The sequence below is a fragment of the Dicentrarchus labrax genome, unplaced genomic scaffold (assembly GCF_905237075.1).
Source record: "Dicentrarchus labrax unplaced genomic scaffold, dlabrax2021, whole genome shotgun sequence".
NCBI classification, from domain to species: Eukaryota; Metazoa; Chordata; class Actinopteri; family Moronidae; genus Dicentrarchus; species Dicentrarchus labrax.
The window spans coordinates 5,915,545-5,922,259 of record NW_026136716.1 but is presented as its reverse complement, the minus strand read 5'-3'; positions in this window follow the sequence as shown (position 1 = coordinate 5,922,259).

The following is a 6,715-nucleotide window of genomic DNA, read 5'->3' as shown; positions in this document are numbered from 1 at the left end:
TAACATGCCAGTTTATCCACTACGCTAAAGCCAGTGTAATAAAACCTCAGTCTATAATAATAATAATAATAATAATAATAACTATATGTTGAATAAAAGTAAATAAAATGATCCCAATAAATCATAAAAGTCTCCAAATCAGTTTCATAAATCCAACATTATAACCTTCATATTCTATTTTTATTACATTAATGTGTAATAAAGAGGTCACACAACGGGGAGCAGGGATACGATTTATTGTGATTTAATCATATTTAACACCAGTGTACATGTAGGAATTATTATTTAAACACATTTTTTGAGGGGTTAGGGTTACAGCAGAAAACAATAAAATCTTACAAAACAGTAAGAAATTAATTAATAAAAGCAAAGAGACAGAGCCAACAATGAAATAAAACAGGAGATAAACATTTTGTCATTCTACTGAGCTCACAGGACATCAATCATTGTATTTATCCAATATTTTGTCATTTCCAAGGCCAGATTTTAACCTGCAGCTCGTCTGTGGGATATTTTTAGCAACTTTTTCTAGGCAACACTTTTCCTCCTGTTGGGCTGCAGAGTGGAGAGCTCAGTTTTCTCTTAATTCACTCAATCAAAACTGGGTCTAGTTGTTGATCAGACCACTTCATAAGTGATATTATCTGAGAGCCTGGACAAAATCTAATTCATTGCAGTCTTTGATCTAATGTCTATAATCCTATCATGTCTATCATGTCAATAATCTATTTAGGAGTCCTCAACCTGCCCTGCTCTCTCCTCCTTCCTCAGGTCAGTCTGATCCCAGATCCTGACCTCGGAGTGGCTGGCTGGCTCGGTGGAGACAGAGCTCCTGTCCTCGTGTCCAGATGGCACTTTCGCAAATCCCGTTTCATTGACAAAAGATGTTTTCTTCAAGCACGCCGCCGCGGGTACAGGATGTACTCTGAGTCCGAGGGATCGCTCGCGGATTAACGTCGTCTATTTGTGTCGCAGCTGATGTTTTGGAGGACAATTATTTACTATAATGTGCTGTGATCCATCAAAAGCTGTCTGGGCCTGTGTTTTGTCCAACAAGCAGATACTTTATTACAGTAAAAGGCCATTTTTATGCAGTTTTATTACATTAAAAACAAAACAAAAAGGATTGTGTTTGGCACATTGCTCCATCAGACTCCTCTGTGCTTAATTGCCATCAGGTGTGCCTTTAAATTCCAGTACAACAGACCTTCTTCACAGCAGCCATTTGGACATGAATTAGTCGCAGGTGTTACCAATGATACTAATTCAGATTTTGCTCCATTCAGATCAAACAGAGTCAGGCTGGTGTTGTTGTTGTGGCTCGGTGCAAAGGCTCTGCGACACTAAATGGATAACCCAACTATTTCATGTCAAAATGGCTGCTGTGGAAAAGAGCAAATATGATTCTATTGTACAAAATTAAACCTAAATATTAAATGTACATGAGACAATGAGTGCAAGACTGGCTATTCCATACAGCAGATCCAGAATACATACATCAGATAAATGCAAAATTACTCATAAGATATGAAATTTAACAGAGGCTCCTGTCCAAATTACCACAATAATACATATCAGAAGGTGTTTTTAATGTAATAAAACAGCATCAGTTCCTGTTTTTATTGACAAGTACGCATATAACCTGATCTGCATACAACCAGTTTTTTCTGGCCTATTGTTTCCAGACATACAAAGACCCTTTTGCCCCAAAAATGACCCCCAAAAATCCTCTTTACACCCCCTCAACTGGACCTCCCTCTGTGCTGTTCCCTATTGCTGAGAAAGCAGGTGGCCTGCTGGTTAAACCCTGAGCCTCCAGACTGTCCTGTGGGCCCCCCTAAGACGCAACGTGGGGATTAGCCTGTCCAGTGTCCATCGGAGATACACTTCATGTTTGTAGACACACACAGAAGGAAGCTGTTAGCAGCACTCTCAGCGTTGCGAAATCCCAAATATACCGAGGAAGAAACCAGATTCTGTTCAGTTAACAGGAAAAAATCTAGCGGTGAACATTTGACCACAGCGGGCGATATGACCTCACACACTTGGAAAACATTTCCTGCTTTAACACTGTTTCCCCGAGCACAATTTCAGTGTTTTCATCTAAAACTCACACATTTACGTACCTGATAATCAGACTGAACTGAACATATTGGTTCTGCTAGAAAACGGAAGATGATTGGTTGCTCTCGGCCTTAGATCACAGGATGTATGGGGTGCTCTCGGAAATGATGAACAAAAATCCAGATTCTAAAAAGCCAACATGTTTTTGACATGCTGCTGTTATTGACCACAGAAGTCCAAGTTCAGTAAGTTGTCTTACACAAGTTGTATAGCTCGTATAGTTATAATATAGTTGCTAAGTCCACCCTGGAGACCACCTATTTTTCATAAATGTAGGAATGTGCGAGCTTCGGTTGACCAATTGTTTCTCTGACCGTGGGAAACAACAGACTCAAACGACATGCTGAAGAAATCTGAAATTAGTCATTGTTGTTTTTCTCTTTCCAAAACTTTCCTTGACCTCATGTTGTGTTGTTTTCCACTGATGCCAAGAAAAAGAGGTTAAAATGTTGAAATATACCCTTTTCCCTGTTTGTCTGTTTGTTGAGGCCTCTGGACTCGTTTATATCATTATAATATTCCAGTGAAAAAGTCTCAAAACCAAAACACAAGGTTGAGACACAGCAGGGTCGGGAATCGTGGGACCAGACATGGAAGCTCCACTCTGACACATTAATCTGATGTTTTATTGAGGAAACCCTTTGATACCCCGCACACACATTTGATCAATCGGTCTGAGTCACCCAAACAAAATAGATTGCATGTGAAGCCTTGTTTTCTGTCCCATGTATGTCACACACACACACACACACACACACACACACACACACACACACACACACCAGCACACGTGCACTCAATCAACTGCCAACTCAAGTCAGCTGCTGCTCCAGACCCGAGAGGACATCGCTCACAAAATACAGACACACGGCGAGTCATTTGATGGACCTTGTGATGGCAAGACCCTCAAAACATGTGTGTGTGTGTGTGTGTGTGTGTGTGTGTGTGTAGACATTCCCGGACAATTACCAACTCTACTACGTCGACCGCGGTTAATTGGATGAAGAGGCTGGGTCAGGTCTGTGTGTCTGGGAAGCAGCTGAGGGGAGGCGTGAACACTCGGCGGCACATAAATAGAGCCTGAAAAGAGCTCCTTCACCCCTCCACATTGGAAGAACGTTTCCTGTCTATCACACGCCCGCTGCGTCATTATATCAGGTTTATTTAGATAACAGAAACACTCTCAACATGCTAGCTCACCCGTGACTGCACCTCACACGCTGAGATGAAATCACGCCTCTTTTTTGGCTTTCGGAGGTAGAAAATAAAAGAGAAAACTTCCGTTTGAAAACTCCCATAAAGTTGCTTGCCTGCTGCATTCAGGTCTTATAATATCATTATAATTTCAAAAAGTCAGTCTAGGAAATGCGGGAGCGTTGCACATGGTCCTGGCTTCAAAATCCCATCTTTAACTCCATCATATCAACCGTGTCCTACACAAAAATGCACCCAGGCACAAATACTAGTGTCTTTCCTTTGCACAAAAACCCACAACGATGGAAAATGCTAAATAAAACTAGAGAAAAAAGGCTCATTAAGTGACAGACTCAGCCCTGTGGCGGTACTCTTCAAATGATTTTACTTAATTTTCTAAGAAATTCCTAATGCGGGTTGCTCTTTAAGACTGCAGATGAGCGTATCGAGACAGCTGTGCCGAAACAGTGACAACAGGTCCATTATTTTCCACTTATGAAAGTCAAGCCCTTTGCCCAAAAGGCAGCAAACCATGTGGGTGCATTGCATTCTGGTCTATTGAGACTACAGTTGGTGTGGAAATTGGTATCTCTTCTTATCATATGTCCTCATCGGCAGTGGATTTCCTCCTGTTACTCTGTTATTGAGTATTGGTGCAAAATATTGAGACTACAAAGAGATTTTTTTTTAAATTCACAAACTACAACGTCTGCACAAACGCTGAACTTCAAGCATTAAAAGGGTAAAGGACATTCAGCTGACATTTTATACTCAGTGTGTCCATTTGTTTTCCTTTAAAGGAAGAAAAACCAATGTGCTTATTTTTGAAGGTATGAAAGTATTTGGCTCATGCTGACCCTCCCGTTCTCTGACTGTCTGCCTGTTAGCATGAAGCATTTATCAAATCAAAGGAGGAAAATGTCCATAAAAATATGAGTCAACTAATGCAGCATGTTGGTGTAAGTACTTTGAATTTTTCATGGGGATTTAGTGTTTTATGGGAAGCTCAGGTTCAGTGTGCAGCAGGTTCTTCAGTCCCTGTCCTTGTTTGTCCTCCGACCAAAGTCACATTTCTCAGAGGCACGTGCCCTTCACCGCCGAGCGAGAGCCCTTTGAAATATCAAAACAAACCGCATACAGAAGCACAGAGAGACAAGCACGTAGCTGGCGCCCCACTGGAGAGAGCAGCGGATTATGGGGGATTACAGCCCTTTCTCATCCTCCACTTTTCCTCCCTTCAGCACCTTCTGAGATGTCAAAACTGCAAAAGTATTTAACCTCAAATCTCCATCGCTCTACGACCCAGTGATGTGGTTGTTTTGACAATAACTATCTAGGCTTCATTTCCTTTTTTTAAAAAACGTGACTGCAGATCATTTAAATGCTCGGTTGAATTAGAAGATCCAAAGATAACGACTTTCCTTCGCTCAGCTGTCTGAAATATTTCTTTATCGTGTAAATCAGGCTTGACAGGTTTCCTAAATGTCTGTGAAAAAGCATTTACATTCCTGGTGTGTTTGGTGTCTGCTAGACTATTTGTAATGAATGCAAAAACACTGAGCATGCACGGGCAGATTATATCAGAAGAGAGAGGTTTATTCCTGAATTTACTGCTTATTTCATCTTCGAATTTGCCTTTCACACACATATATCTAATAATTTGTGGCATGAAACTTGAATTCTCTGCACCACCTCAGCCTAATCCTTTGTTTGTTTTGGCTGACACACAGTGAATTCTTTCTGTGTTTGTGTGTATGTGTCCTTTCCGTGCAGACAGTCATTACACCACTGCTGAACTGACACAGCAGGAGAGACAACAACAGGCCCGACAACGCTACGTTCACTTAAAGAGCTTTCCTCCTAATCAGGTTGTGTATGGCACAGACTGTTCCAGTTTATTAGAAGGGCGTTGGAGGGACTTTATGGGTCATACAGGCAAGAGAAGAGAATAAGGTATCTGTTTAGTTTTAAGTGTATGAAAGAGTAAATAGGATAAAAAGAGATTGAGTTGGTACGTTGCGGAGCTTCTGCCACTTAAATGTAATATACAGTAGACACGTTATTGCAACAACACATCAGTGTCACCCTTAAAACACGTATTTCAACAATAGTTTGACCACATCCCAGTCTGCACTGTCTGACCTACATTGCATTGCCACAAAACCAAACCCTTTAACTCCTTTCAGCCAGTGCGGCCTTTCTATTTTCTTTTGCTTTTCCAAAACCAAATACGCAGGAGAAAAGTGTAAGGTGTGGATTAAACAGTGTGCTTATGTGCTTAAACGTAAGTTACCTACCATCTACCTCTACAGTGCAACAATAGAACAATGCTGTTTCTTTATTTTCCTTTAATCTGGCGAGGATGCGGACATTTAGCCTTGGCATCAGTCTTTTAGCATTAAGCATTAGCTTTCAAGTGAATATGAAACCCTTTTTTTAAAAGATTCTTACTTTAAAACTTAAGCAGCTTTAAAAAAAAAAAGTCACCTGCAGTGCTTTCAACCAACCCATGGAGCTGAAACGTTCTTAGCTTAATTAGCTAGCTAGCTACAGATGATAAAATCTGTAATTACAGCTGACAAAATCGGTTGCTAGCTAGACATGATAAGCCTGCTTTTATCTGAAATCAAGGAGCCTTTGTTTGTAAAATTACCTATAATTTTGAATCTTTAAATCTGCCACCGTTATCATCGTAAACTGCGTATGTGTGCTCGAACAGAAAGCTTTACAGACGTGAAGTGGGCTCAGCAAAGAGATAATGGCATCACTAGTAATTGACTTCCATCCTTAAACAGACTGACATCAACTGTTTCATGAAGTCAAGAGGAGACGGGCTGTTCTCTGCAGACAATGTGCTGATCAGCAACAATCAGAGGGTACACACACGGCTGTCACAATGCCGGCATGAGCATTAAACACGTCCTTCCTCTGCCTCCGCATGGACGCACCCACTCAGCACTCAGCTCAGACAGGAGGAAAGAGAAGTCTCGACCTTGTGTGACACAGTAATGTGACCTAAAACCACAGCAACCTCAAAAATAGCTTGAACACTCAGCAGGCATCGGTGATGCTTCTCGCCGCCACCGACGATCGATGCGAATGTGACCTGATTGAGATTGACTTGCGTTGATGATCCTTCAGGTCAAAACTATCCGGTGTTGGGTTTTTACATGATTAATATTGCGTGAGCTACAAATACAGACTTTTTTCCCTCCGTGCCAGTTCATCACAGCGGGTGCGTTTGAGCAGGTGTGCACCAAATGGCGGACAAAGCCTGAGGCCTCTCAGCAAAGTAGGAGCACAGATCTGGTTAAAGCTGTGCAGCCCTGACCTTAGATCAGCCTAGATACTTGAAGCTTTGTGTAAATAAACAGTCGAAGGCATCATCTGGTTGACA